Source organism: Gopherus evgoodei, chromosome 5, assembly GCF_007399415.2.
Source record: "Gopherus evgoodei ecotype Sinaloan lineage chromosome 5, rGopEvg1_v1.p, whole genome shotgun sequence".
NCBI lineage: Eukaryota > Metazoa > Chordata > Testudines > Testudinidae > Gopherus > Gopherus evgoodei.
Window position 1 is genome coordinate 111,760,251 of NC_044326.1, and position 13,700 is coordinate 111,773,950.

General features: G+C 40.7%; 1 protein-coding gene across 1 annotated transcript in view; it reads left to right on the plus strand.

The window, feature by feature from the left end:
• The first annotated feature begins 582 nt into the window (after nucleotides 1–582).
• The window catches only part of TET2 (tet methylcytosine dioxygenase 2), a 96,206-nt gene continuing 83,088 nt past the window's right edge, over nucleotides 583–13,700 (plus strand). Inside the window, exon 1 of the mRNA XM_030564492.1 lies at nucleotides 583–874. The gene's annotated coding sequence lies outside the window, so the exon portion shown is untranslated. The remainder of the gene's footprint in view (nucleotides 875–13,700) is intronic.

The following is a 13,700-nucleotide window of genomic DNA, read 5'->3' on the forward strand; positions in this document are numbered from 1 at the left end:
GCCATCTTCTCCCCCTGGCCCTTTCTTCTGGCTGAGGAGCTCCCTTGAGTGTGATAGAGGTGGAAGCCATGGCAGCAGCGAAGTCCCTACCCATGACCGCCGCTGCCGGTGTCCTAGTGAGGGCGCTGGCAATGGACCCAGCAGCAGCCAAGTAGTAGCCACAAGGATGGATAGGAGAGAAAGCCGGGGAGGGGGGAATCTCCTATACTCTCCCGTCATCCAAGGAGAAGGGACAGAGATGGGGGAGCAGATAACCACTCCTCCCCATTGGGCTGCAGGCCGGGGAGGAGGGTGCCAACGGCGAGGGGGAATCATAGGGATGCCAAATAAGGCGTGGGGGGAGGGCAAGCGTGCCAGCTCCTCTGGCTGCACTGGGTTGCAAAGGGCCTGTCAACGAACAGGGGAATCAACAACAAAAAGAAGCGACACACACACACACAGCCACACACACCCCGAACCATCCAGGCCCTTCTCTTTTCGGACTCCACTCCACAGCTTCGGGGCAGCCCTGTCCTGTCCTGCCCGTCCATTGTACAGCCCCCCAAACATTGCCAGGCTTTGTGTGGGGAGCCTGGGAGGGAGTTGGAGCGCCCGAGCGAGCCAGGAGGTGTGGTGCCGCAGCAGCACCCACGGCGCGGTGGAGCCAGTTCACATGCGAGTCACGCCCGCTGCCGGGAGCCGGAGAACAGCAACACTGGGGCTTCACCAAGTGATGAGAACAGACGTCAAAGGGGCCTTATGAATATTGATGTGGAGGCTCGGGTTGCTTTCGTAAAGGAGCAGAAGGAAGCAAGATGGCTGCCCTTTAGGATTTGGTAGCAAGGGGAGCAGGCTGCATTTGCTGGATTGCCGCAAGGCTGAGGGACATAAAGAGGTCAGAGCGGTTATCTTAATGCCACGAAACTCTCCCTTTCCTTCAGCGGGGCTTGGCTAGCGTGCTGCTGGGGGCTGGGATGCCGGGCTCCGCTGCCTGATCTACAAGTAGAAAGAGGGGAACGAATTTTTTCTGAAGCTTCTCCAACATGGCTGACAAATATAGTTTTAAAAATGTTTAAAAACTAGTGAGCTGGTAGCTTTCCTCCGCTGGGCCGGGCTGGGCTGCTGCTCTCATCTCAAACTTTGCTTTTCAGCTCCTCTCAGCACCTCGGGCTGGCTGGTGTATTTATTTAGCTTTATAATGCAGGGAAGCGTGTTCATCATTTCTTTTTTTTCTTTAAAGACTTCATGATTCTTAGTATCAGTTGTTGCTGTTATTGCCCCACTTTCCTCCGTTTCAGTGGGTTTCCTTCTGTTCCTGCGCCGAGTCTGTCATCGCATTTTATTGTGTTCTTTAAAGAGCCCCGGGAGGTGCTTTAAAACTGCAGTGGATTCCTGTTTTCTTTTTCCACTTCAGGAGGATTTTTCTGATTGAATGTGATAGCTGGTGGGATTTTCTGCATCTAGCTTTCATGTATTGTTGTTTTATTTGATGCAAAAAGGGTGTCTGGTGCTATGGGGGAGAACGGGAGGAGCAGGAGAGGAATAGTTTCTTTGGACAAAAAGAAAACTCTTCCTTTCTGATAAAGACAGATCCGGTGCCTACAGCCTGGGCGTTCGGGCTAGTTTGGGGGAATATCTGTGAGAGAATTTGTACGTGGAAAGTCTGTTTTCTGGCTTTGTGCTTCTCATGAATCAGCTTTCATTTGGTTTGCTGGTGAGTGACAGACACACACAAAGGCAGGCGCAGTAAAGGGGGAGAAGAGGGGGGGGAAGGATTGTGGAGTTTAAGGACTACAAGGTCAGGGGCACTGAAGGAAAAAAAAACCCCAATCCTAGGGGAGAAAGAGAGAAATGGAGAAGAGATTTGTAGCAAGGCCTTCCTTTTTCTTGATGATCTTTGTCATCCTTGTTAAATCCTGTGATCTAGGTGACTTACACAATGTGACTAAAAAAAATGCTTTATAATGCATATTAGTTTTAAAATGCCTTTAGCCAGGTAAGGCATGTACCTACAGTCTGACTGGAAAAAAATCCAAAACATGATTTTCAAACCTGACATCACTGTATCCTGATATTGTGTTTTTATTAGCATTAAACTATTCCTCCAGCCTTTGCAGTCATTTTCATACCCTGGGTAAAAAGGAGGCTTTTTTGTATGCTCTTTGATTCTTGGAAATTCAGCTAGTCCTTGTTCTGCTTAGCTGTTTTCCTTTTCAAAGTGTGAAGTGGGGGGAGAAAAGTGATGTGGTATAGTAGGCTTCCACTGAAATGTTTCAACCAAAGGTCTCATTATGAGATTTTTTTCCACGATGGAGAGTATGCAAATGAACACTGTGATAGAACTACATGATAAGCAACTGAGAAAAGGAACAGTGAATTGCAGTGTGGCCGTATAATTTGTCTTTAAACCAGAAATGTAGGAATTTCAGAGATGAGTTATTAGCTTCAGTAAAAGCAGGTGAGTGGGTGTTGTTTACTGGATAATGAGGCCATTATATTTGCATTATAATGGCAGGTTGACTTACTGCAGTGGAAGGGATAACATGTATATTCATTTGTGTATTTGCATGTGTATTCCATAATGGCACTTGTATTGGAGGCTGTGAATTGCAAAATAGGGCATGTTTGTAAAAGAAATTCAACGGAGAGGTGTTAACAGTCAAGAGTCATGAATAAGTTTCAGTTAGAAGGTGATGTGGATGATCAAAAGGTGAAGAAACCCACACCACAAAGCATACACAACCCTTTTAAATTACACCCCAAAAAACTATTTGTTGAACATTTCACTTGTAAATCATTCTTCTACTTATCTTTGAGGAGTTAGGCAAATTTGCTTTAAACAGTGAGTGTCCATCACATGAGCTGCGTTGGCAGATTAAAGGGACACTTTACTCATGTCTCCAGAAGATAAGCACAGTTCATTGGCCAGTCCTTATGGCTACTTACAATGATCGTTCTATTTTTTTTAATGGGTATTTCCCCCTCTTAAATAACACCTATCACCTATCAGAAGTTACAACCCATTTTGTTATTTAGACATTACTATTTGTAAATCACGTCGCATGTATAACCCATCTAATGTCATAAAGAAACACTTCCTTTCAGCTCTTCCTTGCTCAGACCTGTAACATTTTAATGTGCTCTCTTCTCGTCTTGAAAGCTTTCTACCATTGTGGATTATTTCCCTTCACTTCTGTGTTACTAAAGTATCTAATTTTCAAAGGATTGCACAAATTTAAACATTCATATCCATAGAGTCTCGATAAATCTTAGTTGAGAGAGTTGGATTTATTCCTACTCCGTCAAGCAAATAAAGCTTTTCCCGTTATTTTGTGTAGTCTATTATAATAACATGCAGCAGCTACATACTAGAACTATTTAGTGTATCATATAGTTTATGCTGTTATTAACACTGTTACCTTTTACTTGTTCTATGGGAAAGTAACAGTTTGGAGCCAAATAGTTCTCCAATAGGCAATACATTGACTCTCTTCCTTAGTTGCTCAGGAAATATAACGTAGTACCAAAGAAACCCTGTCAGAGAAGTCCATGCAAAAGTTTAAATCCAGCAGCTGGGCTGGGGTAAATTTAGTGATTGGTTCATTGAATTAGTTCTTTATTTTCTTGTTCTTCATTGCATGTGAACAGTCTTTCAGTGGAAAACAATTTTGTTTGGAGAAGAGTTCCTCAGAATTATCTCAGTGGTTCCAAGGACCTCTGAGATTAGTTGTGTGTTACCCCTTTTAGAACCTTTCACATACTGAACTAATCATTAATAAATATTGGCAAGAAGGGGTGGAAGGGAAGGGAGGCATTTTCGTTACTTAGATTCATAAATCTGCCAAATTGTTGTTAGTAGTAAGACTTTTGAACTAGGACTTTGGCATTCTATTGGTTCCTGGCCAAGAGCCAAGGGAAATGGTATTGTTTTGATATAGTGGCATGGTCCTAGACTTTGGCATGTCAACATTGTTTAAAGAATAAGGAAAGGGTGCCTTCTGAGGCATTGTTATGATGGACAGATTTCCAAGAGCTCTCGTGTCACTGTTACTGCATTATGTAACAGAAATAGGTGGCCATAAATGTGTGGTTTCAGTGTGATGACTCCGGGCACTTTTACAGATCTGGAATTTTCAGCTGTCACAACTAGAAGGGGCTATTTTCCCTTAATCTGAGCAGTTGCTGTAAGACGTACTACAGCTTCTTGCACTCCTGGGATTTATCCCCCTACCTGATCATTTACAAATATTAGTGACATCTAAATGGTCCTAAAAACAAAGCATGTTTCAAAATAAATGTGCTCAGATTTTCAGTGGATGTTTTACTGGTAGTGCTAATGTTACCAAAATTTTCTGGGAGCTATGAGGAATGTTTCATGTTCAATTTTTTTCTAAATTATTTTTGTTTAAATGGTAGTAGAGTGGTTTTCCATGAGAGTGTCTAAATAGTCACTTTAAATAATTTGCTCAGTTAAACGCTAAGTGGTATATTTGTTTTTACAAAAGCAAAGAGGATCTCTTATTAAAGCATGTATTTTTCAAGCTGAAACTTTGGATGAGCTCAAATTCTGGCTTATCAAACTAACCCTCTTCCGCTGTCATTTGACTGCAACACAGTAGCATTAAGTGTGGTAGTAGCAGCAAAACCAGCAGCGAAACTTCTTGCAAGCCAGCTTTACAATTGGAACCCTAAAGTGGTTGAATAAAGTTGCCAAGTTTCAAGTAAAGTTGGTGGTTATCTTGGAAACTGCTGCAGAACACAACCACAAGCGATTTTGCCAAATAATATACAGTATTTACGTAGTCCAGCTCTCCAATTTGTTGTTAAGGCACTCTGCCAGCAATCAGTGTCGTGACATCATTTAGAAAGGCTGTGTGCTTGATCTGCTGATTCTGAAATGGAATGGGATGTACTATGATTCAAAAGGGGAGGGGAAATAAAAGACTATAGTCTGAACCAGAGATAAAGCATATGACTGCATCATGGCCGGAAGCCAAACAGGAATTATGTGTATCAATCATTTTCAGCATTATTCTGATCCTGTACAGTACATTACAGCAAACACCCACCTATCCATTTAACTTGTTTCTGGAAGAAATGTCCTTTTATACACTGAATGAATTTGGTGAGAACTGAACAAACCATCATGGCTTGATTTAGTATGTTTTTCAGATTATCAGTGAGTTCATATTTACCTAGTATATTGCAGACACAAAGAACTAAAATTAAAAAGTACTACGAATAATGGTCTTCTCAGTGGCCCATGTGGGTAGAGATCGGGTGAGAGATTGGATATCAGAAAGATGACCGCATTAAGTCAATTACCATAGTTCCAGGGAATTGCTCAATGCATACAGACATCTGAGGTCAAGTAAGGAGAATATGAACTTGAAATATCGACTGGGCTAATTCCAAGGGTAATCAAAGACCCGCTGACTAGAAATAAAGAGCTGTTCAGTTTCAGAAGATTGAACATGTGTCTTGTGGTGTGAGGATAGGCAAGTGAAGGAGGGCAGAGGAAATAAGTTTCTTAAAGTTTTGATTTGTTTCAAGACTTTCACCTCTAAAAACTCAGTTCAGGTCATTTGGAAAGAGAAGAGATGTTTGGCTCACATTTTAAAAAACTGCACTGATTTAAAAGAGAAAGAAAGCCCAACTAATCACTCATAATGAAGAATTTTAAACTTTAAACCCTTAAAATGCACTTAAGTCTGATGCTTTAAAGCTCCCTTTAACATACGGTTCTTTAACACAGACTTGGGTGTTCTGAGGCAACATCTAGATTTGTTCCTTTCAAAGTCTGGCACATACTTCTTTCCATGCATTTTCCAAAAACTTATCAATCCAAATAGACTTCAGGACCTTTTTGAAAAGTGTTCTGCGGGGATGTGAATTCGGAGTTAAAAATTCAGATGCTATGTTGTAGCAGTGTGTGGAATGGCCACCATGATGAGGCCTTCTGTAATGCGATAGTTTTTACTCATGCAAGTCCCAGCAAAGTCGAGACACAAGTAATAGTTTGCAGGATTGGGCCTTCAGTTTGATCTTAAATATAAAGAAAAATCATTTCATTTCCATTGCTCCATGTGCAACGTAACAGGCCTGTCATATGCTCAGGTTTAGCTGGAAATTAAAATTAAGCACCTTAAATGGTATTTCAGCATTTTCAGAAGTGTGTATTAATGTGTGCTTTAAGAGGGCACCTCCATGTACGGATACTATAAATGTAATGCATGGAAGGTGTGCTTATTTCGTAGACCTTGTTGAAGAGCAAAGAGATGAGTAAAATTTCCATAATGAGAGATAAATTAATGCTTTACCAGTTCTCCACTGCAGTGTCTTACACCTCCACTTACTGGAAAATCTTTCTGGATTTTTACTATCAAAAGCATAATTTTGCATATTAAGGCACTTCGGTCTTGGGTGGGTGCCTCAGAGGTGCCTAGCTAAAAAGTGAGCTGTGGAGGATGAGTTTACAAAAAAGTCTGCTGTGTATGGGAAGAGTATTCTGTGCTCTTCTTGTGTGATGTAAAACAAGAAGTGAGGCAGTGAGTGTGTTAGATAACTTTACAAAGTGGACTTTAATAAGGCGCTCAACAAGACAGTTTTCCACACATACAGGTCAGCCATCTTAAAGTTTTTCAAACAACTAAGTTGATGTAATCTAATTGTAAGAAAAAGTATCTTTCTTGTATAATACCACTACTAAGCTTGCATCATTTTAGAAACCAGCGTGAGACCTTGAAAACTTGTGCTTCACCAGAGAAACATCCTAGAGGACTCCTCAAGTTTAAACATGAATTTTTCATTGGCATGTAAGAAAAGGATAATTATCTCAACATTGCCTATGTATTCTTTACTGTGCACATGAAACACATTACACATACTATTACATTTTGGTTCTTAAGATTAAAATGACTTGTCCCCTTATAATGCTTAAGCACTCAAGAGTTCTGTCTGTCTTCCAAATGTTTTGGCATGCGACACTATAAGTAGAATAATGGATACTGGTTTAGCTTCAATATAATAACACTGATGTCACGGTTTTCCAGGTGGCTACATGTTTAAGGTCAGGATGATGACTCTCCATGTGGTTGTATGCACGTGGTTTTAGTGTTTACAAATGCTATCCCAGAATTCCTAGTAACTGCCATGGCATAGTTAGTTAGTGCAGACTAGAGGGAACGTCCTTGCTTCTCACAGGGAAATGATTGTGAATTTTGGGATCTGTGGGGGCAGAAGGGGGATGCAATAGGTTGGTTTTGGCTGAATTTTCTGCATTTTTGTTATGTTAGCGACTTTGTCAAATAATGCTTTTTCCCCCCCTTGTCCTGATTGCATTCATGCTCTGCAAGCACACTTGCTTGGGGTTGACTGATATTTAGATTCAGGAGGCAAGGCCAGCCTTAGGCCTATTCCACCAATTCCCCTGACTCGGGTCCCGTGCCTAAGAGGGCCCCGCGCCCAGTGAGAATCCCTTTCCTGGCTAGAGGCGCCTTTTTAATTTTTACTCACCCGGCGGCGCCCCAGGTCTTTGGCAGCTCTTCAGCGGCGGGTACTTCGCTCACTCTGGGTCTTTGGTGGCCCTTCGGCAGTGGGTCCTTCAGTGCCACCGAAGACCTGGATTGAGTGCAGGACCTGCCACCGAAGTGCCGCCGAGGTGAGTACAAGCGCCACGTGGTGTTGTTTTTTTTAAGTCATCCCTGGCAGGGCCCTGTCGAAACTGTTCGAATTGGGCCCCGCACTTCCTAAAGCCGGCCCTGTCAGGAGGGGTTAAATAAATGTTGTAAAGGTGTTTGATATGAGGCTACTTTTTTCCCCCTCTTCTTTGAAAATTCCATCACCAAAAGCTTTCACCACAAGCTGCTTTTAACAATACAAGGATCCCACAGTAACTTATATTTTCTTCCTTAATTTGGAATTACTCATTGCTTCTGAATACCGTAACAGTCCCATCTTTACCAAACAACAATGAAATCCTCAATCATACCAACTTTATAAATAAAATCAAATTTTTTGGAAGGAGTTATTACTTAATGAGACATGTTGACACACACAGAGGCGTTATTGTTGCGAAAGCGAATACCACTGTAAGGCAAGTTTCAGTTCTCAGTAAAGCATAAGAAGCTCTGTAGACATCTCCCTGTTTGCTCAACAAAAGAACAATGCCTTCAATCTGTTTCAAAGGAGGTGGTAATCATATTGTTGATTTGCCAGGCTGGTTACCGGAAGAGCAGATGAAAATAAATCTGTTGGAAGCACCCCAACTGACAATTTAGTTCATACTTCATTGTGAATTTGACAAAAAGTTGCCAAATAGGTTATGGTATAAGGAAGAGTAGAGAGGCATTTTGGCTACACCATGCATATTGTTAGACCTTTAGGAACCTCGGCCAAAAAGTATTATTCATCCTGAAAACATTAGCTCCAGGTTAAAGCAGGGTTTTAGTTTTTGCTGTCTGATAAAATTCTAAAGCCTTTACAACCACTTTCCACAGGCAAGTACTCGGGGAACGGCAATGCATATTGCATGCTTTGGGAAATGAATCCAGGGTACGTGGTTATTTTCTTGTGGACAGGAAAGCAATTGATGCTTGAACCTCAGCAGAATCCTTCTGCATATTTAGATTTCATCCAGATGTGTCTCGGTATTGCTGTCATAAAACAGACTGTGTATAATAATCCATGTGCCATGTTGTATGCATTTCTGCTGCTATTTAGTGACATGTCCTCATTTGTTTCATGCTGCTTCCATCTTGCATTAATTTAATTACAGTGGTTGTGCTTTACCATTACATACTGATGGGTTCTTTTTGATCTATCACTTTATTTCCTTGGTGCAGTTGTCTGCGTAGCATCCAACTTCTGGTTCTGTTTCATTCAGACTCTTCACAATGCCTTGTTTTCTTTTTGGAGTTTTTCTTGAGCCAAGATTAGTTTTGGAGCAGCTGACTAGAAAAGTAAGGAAGTCAGGAATAAAGGTTATGGAGGAGAGCAGATGTTTAAAAACGGTTCTTCTGAGCTTGCATTGCCTTTTTATTCCTCCTCTTGGGCCACTAGTTCAGAGAGAGGCAAAAAAGAATACACCATGTTAATACTGGGCCTGATCTTGATATTAGAGGGCATTGCCCTTGACTTTAAGGCCTAATCCAGTTCCATTATTACTGGTGTTCTTTCTCTAGTTAGCACCAGAGGTAGCAACTACTCCTGGATCACACCCCTTTTTCTTGCGCCTGCTACTTCTTTTTTTTTTTTTAATCTTTGTTTAATCTGTGTGTTCTTTCAGTACCCTTTCATTTTTGTTTGAAGTCTCATACTTTGAAGTTATACCATATTTATACTTGCCAGAGCACACACAGCTCTTTCAGCTGTTATGTAAGCAAAAAGAAAAGAATGAGTGCATATTTCTTCTTGTGTAAAAATTGCTTTACTTCCCTTTTGTGTGGCAATGACTACCATGAGGAAAATGTTCTGTTATTGCACTAAAACCAGAAGTTGCTCCCCTCCTTGCCACACCCCAAAAAAGAGTCACAGCATCATGACAGCTTGTAAGTTTTTTAAAATACATGCAGAATTTAGAGCGAATGCACTTCCACTCTTGAAAGGCAACCTGCAAAAGATTAAGATAAATTGGATTTTGCCTTTCCCTTAGTCCTTATTAGCATATTAAAGAAGGCTTGAAAAATGTTTCTTTAAATTAACTAAGTTTTTGTTTTGTTTTTCTTGCTATTTTTAAAAACTTCAGAAATTAAGATCTTGTCTGTCAAGAAAGCTAACGGAGTTATTGAAATGACAACATCAGGGAAAGTCAAGAAAGTGAAAGCTGAGTAAGTGAGAGGGAAAGGGGTTATAAATTAGGCCCTTTTTTAACACCTATTTAACTTGTATGACTAAGACATTTTGGGGAAAGGAAGTCTTTGTTAAATGTTCAGCACTCTGCCCATTAAGTTGATGTGTGCGAGCATTTCCTCTGAGACATCCAGGAGGTCAGCCACCAAAAATAGGAAAGATCAGACTTGCATTTCTCCTCTTTAGGAATATCAATGAGAGTGAACAAAATAAAACCCTTTGCAGGCCACCATACATCCTGAAAAGGTAAAAAGTTACAAAGTTGTGCCCTTCTTATTTGTATATCACCTTGGTCATAGTAAGGAAGATTATGGAGAGGGGAAGGGAATGAGGAAGAAGAGCAAATCATCAACAGCACCTAATGATGTCCATATAATGGGACAGGACACCTTCAACTTAACCGTACTTCTTTCTGAATCTTTTCTGCCTACAATTGCTACGAGTCACATCTGAGAACTGTAACTGAAAGAGATTAGAGGAAAAAGTGTATTTTTGTATTTCTCAGCACTCTGTGGCAGTTCTGCTGTCTCTTGTGTATAGTCAGGCTGTGATCCTGCATATTACTCTGTGCTAGCAAACCATGCTGCTTACATAGAACCCCATCGGCTCAAGAGGGGCTCCACAGTGACAAAAGGGCCTGTGCGCACAGAGCAGTTTGGAGAATTGAGGCATTATTTAGTCTTATATTCTTCAGCAATGGGGGCAGGGTGGGAGAAAAAATGTTACTTTGTTTTTGGTTAAAAAAGGGAGGAAATGTAGCTGTTAAACCATGAAAATGGGCAGAAGGATTCGGGGGCAGGTGTAGTAGCTGAAACTACTTGTAATACTTTTTAAAATTTTGACTAGATTTCAAGTTAATGATTTCCCTTTAAAAATACACCCTGTAGCTAATGAGGATTGTGAAGAAACTTTCCCTGTGCACAGGTTAGTCTATAACTACCTGCTGCAATTGTTTTTCAATTTTTTTTTTTTAATCTTCCTCTGGAGCATCTGGTATGGAATACTAAAGGGTCAGACACCAGATATAGGAGTAGATGGATCACTGGTGTAATTTGATAGTGGCAGTCTTGATGTTCTTAAATATAAGCAGAATGGATAGTGAATGACTATTTATCATTTGCATTCTAGTAGCACTTTGGACTCCAGTCAAGGACCAGGGGTCCTTATGCCTAGAGCCTTACCAGCATAAAATAAGGCAATCCCTGTCCCACTTAATGCAGCAAAGTAGATTGTCAAAAAGTAAGACGGTGCAGTAGTAGTAGCTTGCTTTCAGAACTCAACAACAGAAGCTGTGCTACAGAGGGAGACTTAGAAATCCCTTTCTTGAATAATTTTCAAAAACAAAGTAAAATTACTTGATGTTTGTAATACAGGAGGCCTAGAAATCCCAACCAACATCACAAAAGAAAGTTTCTGCCTTAAAATGCTACCTTATGAATTGACAAGAAAGACAAGAAGTGGGAGGAAGGGATACAATTTATAGGCAATGGTTGGGACTCAAGGTACAGATATGTTAAGGTGTTGATGCAAAGCGGCATTGAAGCCAGTGAGAGTCTTTCCATTTGCTTGAGTAATCTTTGGATCAAACTCACAATGGCTTACCCAAGTACACACAGGAAGTTTGTGGCAGAGGTGGAACAGAACCCTGAGTCCCAGTGCCTTAACCCTCTTTCCTGTCCAAGCAGACTTTAGCAGATAACTGGCTGCTCTTACTGAGATAACAGAAGTAGCAATGTTAGGAAATGGAAACTAGAAGCAGAAACAAATGGCTTTTCACTTATTTCCAAGGCAAATTTTTATTAGTGTTTTCCGTCTATGAACAAGTACAACCTCCTTTGGTGAACAAGTGCTGTAGTTTTAAGCTGGCACCACTCAAACAAAATGACACAAGTTGTATTTAAATATCGTTTTTCATTTGGTGGAAAGGGTCGCTGATGAATATTACTTGGGTAGCAAAATAGCTTCAGTTGAAATGGGAATAATGGATGGGGGGAGGGAGAGGAAAGGAAACTATCACAATTTCACTGCCAACACCAGTTCTTCTGCACACCTCTAACAAAAAAACGCTCTCACAATGAGCTAATTGGAGTTTAAAATAGCATGTTGTGTCAGCTAATTGCAGTGTATGGGAGCGGGGTGTATAGTATCAGCTCAATGAGCAAGGTACTCCGATCATTCCCATTAACCTTTAATGCCCTAAATCCTCCCATCAAGATGAGATCTCCCACAATCTGCAAACTGTTCCCATGAATTTGCTCAAAGCTACCATGTGAATGACAGTTTGACTTGGCTTATCAGTTTTAAGGCCAACTGGAGCTCATGAACCCTCACACAAATGTCATACATAGCAGTTGAGCTCATCAAAAGAGCAAGTTCCATTTGTTGTCAAAAATGTTCCCTGTTGCAGGAGGTAGCGTACATATATCTGGTTAGGAGTGAGAGGAGGGTTCTGTAACATAATTCTAAAAGCACTAATGGCCTTTAAATGTCATCTGTTATTTCTGAAACCTGAATCAAACAGGGTAAACTTTTTTCTCTCTCTTCATTCCACTGATCGTTTCACATTGATACTTGGCTCTTTCTTTAGTTTTTATTTGAGAATATCCCTGCTCTGTGAAATCTTGGTTAATCTAATCTGTAAACTTCAGTTTGCAGTGCATTTACTTGAGGCTGTACCAGGAATTATGGAATATTATAATTAATCTTGAAATGTACTCTAAAGCAAAATAAAAATGGTCTTGTTTCTTCAGGATTTAAACAGTTTTCATATAGAGACTGAGTTTCATACAGCTAGTGCTAGAAATGCTGTCCAAGGCAATGGTCACTAGAGTATAAGGAATTTTTTTTGGGGGGAGGGGTCATATTTAGGATTCCAGTTCTGCTGTCAACACCTTTGGAAAGGGATTGAGAGAAACACACTTAAACTTTTCTCTCCCTTTCTTCCACACCGTTTCTTCTCATTAAGAGTTTTCAGATCCAGTGAGACTCGAGTCACCACGTGGGTTGCGCGCACATGGCTGCACTGTTTACAAACATGGTCCTAGAATTCCCAGGGCTGTTATGTAACAGTCGGGAGAGTGCAATATTTCAAGCATCAGCTGTGTTCACTGAGATTACCAAAATCCATATTTCCAGTTCAGGTTTCCAATTACGGATAGCCACCATTGCAAATTACGGGGCTGACTGGTCAGGGTATTTCATGAACAAATTCTGTTCTAATCTCCCTTGTGTTACGATTAAGCGATATTCAGCACTAGAGCTTAGAATGAGGTCATCTGTGGTGAACTAAAAATAGAAGCTTTCTTGCTTGACAGAGAACTGGAGCTGGACAGCGTTAGTTGAACTTGCGTATGATAGCGAGTAAAATTATTTTCTGCTTGCCACAAAGGCTACTAGGAATTCCAGTAACATTTCACTATTTGGCAAGATTTCAAAAACATTCTAAAACCAATGGATACTTTTTCTCATTTCCATCTAATTAGCAAACTGGGGAGCGTTTTCTATTCAGGCTGAAGTGATGAGCCTCAGCACAATGTAAATAGTTTGACGCCGCTAATATTTGATGCTAACATTTGGCGCCACAATCTCATTATTGCTAGGGGAGAAATGCCATCATCTTGGTTTATTTTAGCAGGCCATTGGAATATAGCACACAAGAGGTTTAAATAGCTATATGTCACTGGATTAAATTGCCTCCTATAGCCTAGGCAGAAAAGACAAAGCACTCTTATTCCCAGTCACTCAGCTAAAATTGTATTGACTTTTTGCAGCTCTCCTTAGGAGTTCATGGTTCAAGGACTCATTTATCTACTGTACCTTGCATTAAGATAACAAGATATAACTACTCAGGATAAAAAAATTCACTTTTTGTA